We start from the raw sequence: 12,318 nt of genomic DNA, 5'->3' as shown, positions 1-12,318 counted from the left end.
ATTCATTCTCATTCTCAAGTCATCATTCTCTGAAATGAATTTGGCGCTATTTTTAAACCAAAAGGTAATCGCGTGAAGCGGTACGAGCCATTGCTCGTTGAAAAGGAAGTTATATCTCTTGAGCTTTTTTCAAGTTCTATTTGGTGAAATCCTGGCATTAAATAAAGACATGAAACGTATTTTGCTCTACCTAATTGATCTAAAATATCATCAATTGTAGGGAGTGGAAATTTATCAGACAGTAATTTTTATTAATCTGGCGATAGTCAATTACTAATCGCCACTTCTTTTCTTCGTAACCTGGAGCTGATTTTTTAGGGACAAGTAATAATGGGCTATTGTATTCAGATACAGAGGGTTCGACAATCCCGTCGGTGATTAATTTTCCGACTTGCTTTTGAATTTCGTTCGCCTGACTACGTGGGCTTCTATAGTTTTTTATGTATACGGGTTCATCATCTTATAATCTCAGTTTTTGTTTGTAGAAATTATTCGTTCTAATTGGTTATTTTTTTAATTTGAATATGGGATTATATTTTTTACATTATTTTGAGAGTTGCGATTTGAATTGTGGGGGAAATTTTTTGACAATTGGGATAATACAGACTTCTCTCTAGTTTCTTTGTGTCCTTCGACTACTTCGTAGTTCAAAGGTGATTAACATGCTAAATTATTCGCACTGACCACTTCATCTTCGTCTGTTGTATTCAGTAGTCTTATGAGAGCATTTTGTGTTGTAGCTATGGTACTTGCTATATTTAATTCCATGCTCAATTTTTTGAGTTGGAATTAATACACTGTCCTTTTATTTTATTTATTATTTATATTATTTTATTTTTATTATTTTATTTTATTTTATTTTTCTAATGACTTGTAATCTTGCTGGCAAAAGAATAGAGTTATTGCCAGAACTTTATGCTATTGGAACATAAATTGGAAATTTTAAATTTTTTGGTTTTGTTATAAGCCAATATTCATATGGTTGAAAGTCTAGTTGGCAGTTGTATATTTTAATGAAATCTATTCCTAAAATGCCACCACAAGGGACAGCTAAGTGTTAGTCTACGATATGAAAATCGTGTGTAATTATGTACTTGGTAGTCTGTATTTCAATTGATGTTAAGCCTTTGGATTTAGTAATTTCTTGGCTTATTCCCCGAATATCTATTATATTATTATCTTGTATGTTTTTAAATATATGGGAATTTTCTTTTACTTGAGAGATCTCGGCACCTGTGTCTACCAAAAATACAAGTTCTTTTTCGATATCCACATGGGTGAATGAGACGAATATATTCTTGCTAGATTAATAGTACGAACTGTTACGTTCTCTACTGTTGAGTATTTAAAGGGTTTTGGGAGTTTTCCGAAGTGTCATTGGCTACTCTTACATTATTTGTATTATTGTTATTGTAGCCTCTGTTCGAGTTGCCACGGTCCCTTGAGATTCCTCTGTAGTTGCCGCGACCATTGTTATGGTTGGTATTGTCGTAGTAACTATAATTGTTACTATGACCACTGAAATTACCTCTATAACTTCCACGTCCGCGGTTTCCGCCACGCTGTGTATAGTTATTGCAACTGTGCAACTGTTTACGAATTTTGAAACCGCGTCATTCATTGTGTTGAAATTGCCGGATTGCATGAGTTTTACCTTATCAAGCAGTTTTTAGTCATTGCATTTACTGCATGCTGTGTGGAACAACTTCGTCATCTGCCCAATCTCTGATGTGTATTGATTGGCAGTTTTATTGCGTTGCAGTAGATTCATCAGCTTTGCTGACAATACTTCTACAGTGTCGCCTTTGACGTTACTTTTTAATTTAGCAATTACTTCAGCTACCGTTATTTCGCTTCCAATCAGATTTCTGGCTACACCCTTTAGTTTTGTCTTTATTATAGAGACAGCTAGGTTTTTGTGCTCGCCTTTTATTGACTCTATTATATGTAACGCATCAATGAAATTGGTTAAGTTTTCTGCTTTACCATCGAAAACTGGTATAAGCTTTGATGCAATGTTAATGAAATCAATATTTGTTTGTGCCATTTTGAAGTTGTTGTTCTCAGTTATGCTTGCGCTTGAGTCTGAGTCTGTTGTATTATCTACGTTTGATAATAAAACGGCTGGGATAGTAAGATTATTTAAATCTTCTTCTTTTATATTCGCGTTAAACTCTTCTGGCTCTGTCTGACCAACGGCAGCTGGGGCTTCCAACGTTAATTCTTCATCGTTAATCCTCAATCGTTCAACTGTTATTGCAGTATTAAGAGTGGTTGGTACAAAGATGTCTAAGTTAAAATGTTCTTTTATCGATATTAGATTTTCTCTGAGCCTTTTTAAAAATTTTGATACTTTTGACCAATTATCATTTAGTTTTTCTCGTCGCCCATATATAAATATACGCGCCTCGTTAAAGCAGTTTACTATTATTAATGCAAGCAAACAAAGGGCTGAAATCCAAATTGAACTTTTCCATATAGTTATATTCAAATTCAGTAATGGGAATGAAGTTTATATGACCATGAGGAATGGTTAATGCGCGCATTCTGAATTCTGGGTCTTTAATAATTATTTCATCAAGACAGCTATCTAATTCTATTGTGTTAAATGCCTTTTTGTTTTTATGTTTCATTTAACGATTATTCTGATTTAAATCTTGCTAAAATCATATGCCTTGATTATGTTAGTCGACATTTTAGGGACATATTAATTGTTCGTGGAAAACAGGTATTTGGTGTCTGTACCAAAAATACCGAAATCTGTTTAAATTTATTCTTCCCGAATGCCTAGAATGATTCTAAATAGTGTTATTTTTGAAAGTGAATATGAAATTGAACACTCTAACCTATATTTTATTTAGATCTTATCTAAATTGTTTGCTCTGCTTAAATACTTCTTCTTTAAACATTTATTGTGCAACTTGTATATTTTGTAAAAAATATTTGCGCTCATTATTACAACGATTATTATTAAGAGTAAATGCACCCAATAGAGGTCAATATTGTTTGGTTCTCTTTGTTAATAACGTAAGCAGTGGAATCCACTGACTTAACGTCTACAATTCTCATTTTGGGTAGATAGACTCCCAATATATGAGTATTATTATAATTACTATGAAATTCTGTAGTGAATTTATTTATTTTATTGTTATTCATTCATTTAAAGAAATTTTAAATAGATATATTTATTGTTATTCATTCATTTAAAGAAATTTTAAATAGATATATGTAAATATTTCTGTTTTTACATATTTCCCTGCCTAGCTTTTTTTTTGATTTTAGGGCCACTGAGAAACACTCAGCAAAATAAAGTTAACAAAAAAATTCCGTGCATGTGCTTCCTTCTCTTGCGAGGTCGTTGCAATATTCCTGTAGTCCTTTAGTAGTCTTCTTTGCTGCAGGAGTTTTACCCTTTTTTCACTTCTTTTCCGTTTGTGGATGGGTTTGCTGGACTTCTGTCGTGCACTGTACTCAGCTATTGTGAGGGGGTAGGCTAGGTGCGTCCCTTTGCTTGAAAGGAGCAGGCGTCTTCCAAGATGGTGCAGAGGGTGGAATACCTTCCGCATTCATATGCGTCCTGCGTTGGTGTAGTCGGCGGTCCGCCTACCACACGTTATTTTTCTGCTATGGCGTAGAAAGATTTGCCATTCCTTCCACTCTTTTTTTTTTCTGCTGCTGGTTTTTGTTTTTTGGCCTTTTTGATTCAGGCGGTGCCGGTGCTGGTCATCTCGCAGGCTGATAATTTTTTATAAAAAATTATCCTTAATTTACAGTTTTTATATTTTTTTGAAAAAAAATATTTATTTATTTATTTATGAAGATCTACCAAGTAATTTAAAATTAGTAGGTAGAGGTAAGGTTGAGCAATAGCAACGGGGGCCTTCAGCTCGGTTTTTTACAAAAATTACATGAGTGTTATTTTATATGTACATTTTGGCTCAATTAGAATTAACCTAAATGAGGTAATATAAGTTTGTATTCTTTAGGAATAGTATTAGTTTTGAAACGTTTGGTAATGTGGTAATGTGTTTTGAGATGGATTCTAGTGGATTGGTGTTTTTAAATATCAGTTGCCTTTTGTAGTTAAGTGACCTGCAGTTAGTCAGTATGTGAATAATTGATAAGGCATCGTTGGTATCATTGCAGAACGGATAAGTCCTGGTTACAGTTGGGTCCATATAGTGTGTATGTGTAATTTTTGTGTGACCAATCCTGATCCTTGTTATTATTATCTGGATCTCAAAAGTCCTTTAACAATTCACCGGTACTGATCAAAAGAAGGATAATACTATAGACTATTTTATCATGATCAGCGTAAAATCCGTGAACAAATAAAGACAAAAGAGATATCCACAAAAGTATCTAAGTGCAAATCTTTCGCACTTAAAACTTTAATAAATTAAATTAAAAGTGCCTATATTAAGAATAAAACAATATAATATATTATATATAGACTATTATATATAAACTAAACCAATAAATCCAAATCGGACAATACGTGCAAATATTGAAAACTAACAAAAAGCAAAGACAACTAAAATGGCAAATCCTACCACAGCTATCAGATATTCACTTGAATCAAATGATCGGGCAAATCAAAGAATTGCCATATTTTGATGGAAACCCAGCGGAGCTAAGTCGGTACATTGCCAGGGTTGAGTACCTTCTACAACTATACCCTACTCAAGATGACAGACAAACTCACATCATATATGGAGCCATCGAAAGGACCATTGTCGACTCAGCGCAAGCAGTCATCGAAGAAGGAAAATCTAACGCTTGGTTAACTACAAAGGCAACTCTAATCATGGTCTTCAAAGACCACAGGCCTCACGAAGACATCATCCAGCACATCCGGGACACCCCATACCAAGGAAGCATCAGTAAGTTCGTAAATAAACTTAAGCTTAGATCTTCAAAAGTACATAATAAATTAGAATTAGAGTCAGACCCAACAGAAAGATAACTTTATACAAGCTCATTAAATAAAAGTATTAGGGATTGTATCGAGAGAAAACTTCCTGACAGATTGTATAATTGTTTATCCATAAAAGATATTACAACTCTTGCTAACTTAAAAAAAGCAGCAATGATTCTTGGCCATTGGGATAACTATAAACCCATTCGATAACTATAAACCCAGACGTCATGATAATCGAAGGTATTCGGGACCACCATTAACACCAAAACTATTATTACCAAAAGTTTAATTCTCTAAATTATCCAAAGTATAACAATAACAATTCAAGAGATAATAATAATTCAAATAATTCACCAAACCCTCAAAATTCACAAAATAAAAATCAAATTCCCACTAGGAACCAAGGTAATTATCACGAGTTTAAGAGAAACCTAGATCAATCCTTTAAATTTACAGGCATCTACTTCAAATAATTCTCATAATGCACCTGTTAACAAAGGGACAAAGGGAAACTGCCAGTGCACAGAATAGGATGGACGTCAATTGTCAGCAAACTGCCTCGGATAGCCCATACGAAAAACTGCTTAGAGCTATGACGGATACAGGGTCATCTATCAATTTAATGACAAAGAATTTCGCAGAAAATAAAGAACAGGAAGAAAAACTAAAAGTGCATACAATAAATGGATCAATGGAATTGAACAAAAGTGTAACCTTGCAAAATCTTTCCTACTAAACAGAAATTTTATTTACATAAATTTTCTGATAATTATGATATATTGATAGGCAGAGGTTATTTAAAAGAAAGTAAGGCAAAAGGAAATTATGAGGAGGAAACAGTGATGTTAGGAGACACGTTACTTTATATAAAGTATGGATGATATGGAAAAGGATAAGACCGCAGTAAAGTGCCTTAATCCACCATCGTTTAAAAAGAAAATTGAAAAGGATAAGACCGCATTAGAATGCCTTAATCCACCTTTGTCAATTTACCAGTCATTTAATTTTGCCATAAATAATGAATTAAAAGAATGTAATGAATACAGGTTAGAACACTTGAATGAGAAAGAAAGAAAAGCTTAAAAAAGGTTTCATTTGAATTTAATGACATCCAGTACAAGGAAGGTGAAAATTTGACTTTTACAAGTACTATTAAACATTGAATTCAAACCAGGCATGAAGATCCAGTATATAGAAAGCCATATAAATACCGTCAAACTTTTGATGTCAAGTCAATAAACAAATAAATGAAATTATTGAACAGGGAATAATTCGTAAATCAAAATCTCTCTATTGTTCACCAATCTGGATAGTTCCAAAAAAGAACGATGCATCAGAAAAAATGAAATTCAGATTAGTAGTAGACTACAGAAATTTAAACGAAATCTAGCTTAGCTAAAGGATTCCATCAAATTCAAATGGAACCAGAATCAATAGCTAAAACGGCATTCTCTAATCAAGGCCTTCAAGGAATGTAAGTTAAGATCCCTAAAAACAGGTGGACCAGATAATTGCGTATACAAGCGCATCTTAGATTCTAGTTCATATTGGGTTGAATTAGGGGCAAATACAAAGATAGAGTTAGTCAATTTGACAGAAGAAGAAATTTTAACACTAAGGTCGGAATGCACAGCTCGCACTGACGATAGGATTTTAGTACCGCAATATAATATAAATTTTGAGAGGCAAGCACATTATCATCAGCTTATGTAGGTTATATCACGGATGTCCCAAATGTCATTTATAGTCCATTTAAAACCATACTAAAAACCATAGTAGAAAATAGCACAATTGAAAGAAATTTATATATTATATATATTATAACTACCTTACGATTTATTTATTGTCATCGCAAAGCCCAGACGTACTGGAAATTGTAAGCGTTTAAAAATGAATGGTAAATCCTTTGGAATCATTGGTATTCGCGGGATCAAGACATTCTCTCCTTTGAATTTTCCTTTTATGATTGTTGTTTCGATGCCAGTCTTTTTCTATTGCATAGTCGAGGTTAATTAATGTTACGCAGCTTGATGATAATCCAGGCAATTCCATTTAATATATATCCGTGGGATAGTAGACTACGTCAACCTGGTTCATAACGGTGTCGACTGATTTGAAAGAAACCAACTCTCCTGGAAGAATATTCTGAATGGTCGCATTGAGATCCTCGACATCTTTATTTTTCGCTGCTTTATTGATCTTTCACCCAGCCAATTATGGTTATTGATCTTTTGCTCTATATCTGGGGAAACACTCTGAATAAGCTTCTCTAAGTTTATTTAGAAACCGTTTGTATTCTTTTGTTCCGAACTCTGATTTTTATACCCGTTACTCATAGAGTAAAAGGGTATACTAGATTCGTCAGAAAGTATGTAACAGGTAAAAGGATGCCTTTTCGACCTCATAAAGTATATACTCGTATATTCTTTATCAGAATCACTAGCCGAGTCGATCTAGCCAAGTCAGCCTTTCCGTCCGTATAAACGCTGAGATCTCGGAAACTATAAGAGTTAGAAAAGGCATGAAGACTTCGGCTTCCTACGCAGCGCAAGATTGTTTCAGCGGCGTGCCCTGTCCGAAATTCGCAAAAATTTGTAGCGCCTACAGTTTTTATGATAGAAACAAATTTTTAACCGAAATGTATTTGTCTCATCAATACCTCATTTGTCATGCTAGAAATTGTTGTTTGCTTAAATGTATTTGTCTCATTAAAATATTTCGATTGATCTAAAAAAATGATTGAAACGACCACTCTAACGCCCCAAAAGGGCTAAAATGCTTAAAACTGTCTGCTGTCCACAGAACATATACCAAAATAGCTGTTAGGGGGCGCTTTACGATATTCCTTTGCTGCTTATATATCTCCATTTTGATTTTGCTCAAGCTGAGTAAGGGGTAGCTGATAGTCGAGGCATACGACTATAGCGTTCTTACTTGTTTAATTTAATTGTGGAATTTATTGGCTTGGTTACTGAGTTCTTATTTTATTCAGAAAACGTTAGTATGGAAAATAGAAAAGGGCTGTTTTTAGGATTTTCCCGGTAATTTTCGATTGAACTTTCGAACTAATGTCCCGTCAGTTGACTAAGGACAACGCTAAGAAGAATAAATTAACGAATATTTAGTTTCACGTCTTTATTCAAATGAACTCAGCTTAAGACTAATTTCTTGTGACAAAAATCTTTATTGTGCTGCCCTTTGTTTACAAAAGTTTAGCAGCGATTGGGATATGGCTTGTACATAAGTTTGGGAGCGAAGTCGCCCGTTTGGGATATTGATTGTATACAATAATTTGAGAGTAAGAGTGCCACTCAGGGTGCGACACTTATTGATTGCAAGAATGGTTTATGTTATTGAAGGGCGGCGTCGCCTGCTCCGGATATGGATTGTTTACATTGATTCATATATATATATATATATATATAAGATTATATATATATATATAAGATTATATATATATATATAAGATTAAAAAAAATAAGTGTGGAACATATATCTGGTCATACCTTTTTGATTATAAGTATCTTAGTTACTGTAATCCTGAAAATATACGCAATAAATAAATGTAACTTAAGCAGGAAACTGCAAGACATAACCCTTGGAGGCCATTCGGAAAAATTTTAAAATATAAATGGATAATTGTTTATAAACGAAATACAGCATATCATGAAATTGTATATTTATAAGTCAAATTAGTCTTGCTAACCTTTGGTAGAATGTTCAAACATGAACACGTTTTATTGATAACTTCGTTTTTACAACAAAGTCATAAATTGAAACCAGAACGTGGGTTGGTCTGATATGGGTCATATATCCTATATACACAAACGATAGCAGATGTGCACCAGAGAAAGCCAAAGATAAGCAGTATGTCTGCAAGGTTCATAAGATAAGAATAAAATAAGATTGTCATGATAGCTACGTAAGAGTTGAATATAAATAAAGAACTCATTTTGAAACAGTAACTCAACAAATAAAGGCGTCCTAATTTCAGGTCGACTAATCAGTCGTTTAATTTTTTAGAAAATTGTTATCAGTTGTTAATTCCTTTGCAGGAAATGTATTTAATCTGCTGCAAAAAATGCGACACAAATTGTTTTAAGTAAATTTATGGTTTTAAAGAATTATATTTTAACGAATCTCATATACACGTACACAGACACTGACGCAATTTAGTTTTCATTGTAATTATTTTCAATAAAATATTTATTAGCAAAGTGATATTAGATGGTGCTCTACACAATTTGTATGTCAAGGAGTCTTATCTACTCCGTCAGCTAAAAATGTATATATACATAGACCCTTACGGAGTTTTTGTTATCAGTTTACCTTTATTCACTAGCATTTTACGTGGTTTCCGAGACAAATGAGAGGAAAACCGAGAATCTACAAAAATTAATTATTTATTAGAATTGCAATTTCAATTGGAGGATAAAAAAATTATTGGCGGAATTCACCGAATAACACAACAGGGCTAATCCGCAGAAGACTGCTGAAGGAAAACCACTCGAAACCCCTTGAATAAGAGGGAATGCTGAGTGAACATTGCTGTACCTGTCCTCGCAAAGAAAGCAGGTTCTGGCCAAAAGCATTTGGTTACGTTGTGCTAATATAAATGTCATTGATGTATTTTGGTATGTATGTCGATACAGGCTATCGATAGGCGTAGGCAAGGCTTGTGAATTAATGCGGACCTACCTTCTTCGTTCCCGATTTTGTGATGAAAAAGTAGGTAGGTATGTTCCTATGCTTGTTGGCTTTTTAATTTCACGTAATATTTTTCTATGTGTTAATTAGGTTTTTTTTTATATTTTAGGATGTGCTCCTTGTGATCCTTGGTTTTGGTTTCGTGGGTGTTGGATTGTTATATCGGTGATAAAATAAAGTTTGTGATTGTGTAACGTGAAGGGCACGCGCTGCACGGGACCTGGGAATCAAGTCCTACGCTTGGATGTGCTTAGCAAGAACGGATATGGGCTTCATTCGGTGGGTTTTCCCAAGACTCCGCGAGGCTGGTTGCGGCAAAAGCTGTAACGTGAAGCTTAACATCACTACGGACAGTGGCGCAGCTGCTTACCAACTGCAGCATCTGTAATTCCATGCCAGACCCAAGTCAAGGGTTCCACTAGACCCTCTTACATTTCATGTTGCTGTAATCTTTTTTCTATGTTTAAAAAAAAAACATAAAATATTATTTACATGCAAGATAACTACCGAAGCTTGAGATTGCCTAGGCAATTTTACCTTATTTTTGTCTACTTATTTGACTTGTTGTGACTTATAATATTTTTTATGGTTGATGGTTTTATGGTATTGAGCTAACCCTGCTCCACATGCTTGGATGCAAGTAAATCCATTATGATACAGAATTATTTTTGGAAATCAGGATATGGGTAGAAAATAGCTTCCATATATATATCTTATGGATTTTCTTGATTCTGGCAGTTGTTTTTTGGTTACAAATAATGTAGCGTTTTTGTATATTATAATAAGTAGTAAAAATAATGATTCAAATTAATAATATAAAGGTAAGTGATATTTTAGTATTATTAATTTTAATGAAGGGATTTGATAAAAAAAAAAATGCGATAAAATTAAATCGGATATTTCATAATTTTTAAAGTGGTTCGTAGATATGTATTCAAGAATTCTGTTTTCCAAATCGGTATATGAGGTATTATTAATTTTGGTTGTATCATTAAATTTTATTAAATATGAAGTTAAATGGGAGTTATTAACAATATTGTTACCATTTATAAGAATGGCACCATCTTGTATAATGTCTATTTTTTTATTTTTCTCTTATTTTTTTACAAGTTGATTCTTACCAATAAGAGTTTTTTCTTAAAGTTAGACATTTCATAAAACATATTTGCGCATTTTGATTGCTTTGTACTAAGTTCAATCAATTCTCCATTAAGTACTTATTTTATTGATTTTTATATGGTTATAATATGCACTGATAAATGTGCATTCGGTTCGACGCTCATTTTATCAATGTTGCCGCTTGACTTAAGAATAAGTTCGCTTGGCTTAAAAGACACATAGCTGCGCGAGCAGCGCCGCGGTCAAAGCTTATATATCTAAATATGTGTATTAATATTTGTGTGTCGCTGCTGAGCAGCGGTCAATGCTTATGCACCAGTGTATATAAGCGGGGCAAGTAGTGGCCGCGCAAGAGAGAGAGAGTGTTATGTTCACATGGTAACCAAATGTTCCGCCGCGCATGCAGACATGCCGGATCAGCATTTAGGATGTTCATAACATTGTTGTGTGGGTCGAACTCCGCACTTTAAGTGCTGGGAATATTAGGACATAAGCAAATGCCACAATGTTATACTAATATAAGTGGTACAGTGGGTATCCGATATGTCAGTATACTACAGCTTAATACTAGTTTTCCATCGATTTGAGAAATTGCTCTGGCATGATATATGCATGATATATTTCGCATTTGTTTTTTATTATTGGGTATTTTATATAAATTATTAAAGTTATCTATGAAGTACTATTTTAAAAACAGAGATGTCTATTAAGTCAGCGATAATTACTGGATTTTGTTCGTGTTTTAAGATTTCCATTATGTCATCGTTGTTTAAAATTTTGGTATTAAAAACGTCAATTTTTGCAAGTGTGATTGTGTGAATTAAATTTTGCAGGTTAAATGTTAATGATCGTAAGCGATGTTCTCGCAGGGGTAAATCTTGATCAATAAAAACATTTTTTAAATCATCAGAAAGAGATTCTATTTCTTTGAACAATTTGGAATTGATAATAGATTGCTTATTATTATTTTCAGTGAATTCATTGATTATATTATAAAATGTAATCATCATGATCCGGAGTTCCAGCTAACCATTTCCAGTGTGCTTTTCTTATTTATTCCCCTTTTTGATCAAGCTGAAATTAATTGTGATACAATTAATTCGATTACTTCTAAGTCATATTTAATTTCCCATTGTGATCTTTTATTAGTATCCCTTTTTATATATTATAATCATCAGAAAGAGATTCTATTTCTTTGAACAATTTGGGATTGATAATAGATTGTTTATTATTATTTTCAATTAATTAATTGTTTAAATTATAAATTTTTATAAAATAAACATGATCCGGCTCTAATTACTATTTCGGAATAGTCGGTTAAATTAAATTATTCTTTAGGGCATCGAGCTAATTCTGTTAATATTCAATGTGCTTTTCAACTTGTCCATTTGATGTATTGTGCCTCGGATCTGCGTAATGTAAAGTTAAACCGCACCTTTGTGCAAAAGATTTAAATTGGGCCGACGTGAAGCTCGGTTCATTATCGGTCATTATAACTTTGGATTGTGGAAATTGTTGAGGTAACTCCATTACTTTGTTTTCGATATTTAATTTATATTTTTTTATTAGTA

General features: G+C 33.3%; 1 long non-coding RNA gene across 1 annotated transcript; it reads left to right on the top strand.

The window, feature by feature from the left end:
- Nucleotides 1–5,538: 5,538 nt before the first annotated feature.
- LOC127011773 (uncharacterized) lies at nucleotides 5,539–10,154 on the top strand. Its single transcript, XR_007765094.1, has 3 exons — nucleotides 5,539–6,395; nucleotides 9,264–9,657; nucleotides 9,738–10,154. It is a non-coding gene; the product is annotated as an uncharacterized LOC127011773 (long non-coding RNA).
- Nucleotides 10,155–12,318: the final 2,164 nt, after the last annotated feature.

Source organism: Drosophila biarmipes, unplaced genomic scaffold (assembly GCF_025231255.1).
Source record: "Drosophila biarmipes strain raj3 unplaced genomic scaffold, RU_DBia_V1.1 ptg000008l, whole genome shotgun sequence".
Lineage (NCBI taxonomy): Eukaryota > Metazoa > Arthropoda > Insecta > Diptera > Drosophilidae > Drosophila > Drosophila biarmipes.
This window is presented reverse-complemented; position numbering and strand designations above follow the sequence as displayed.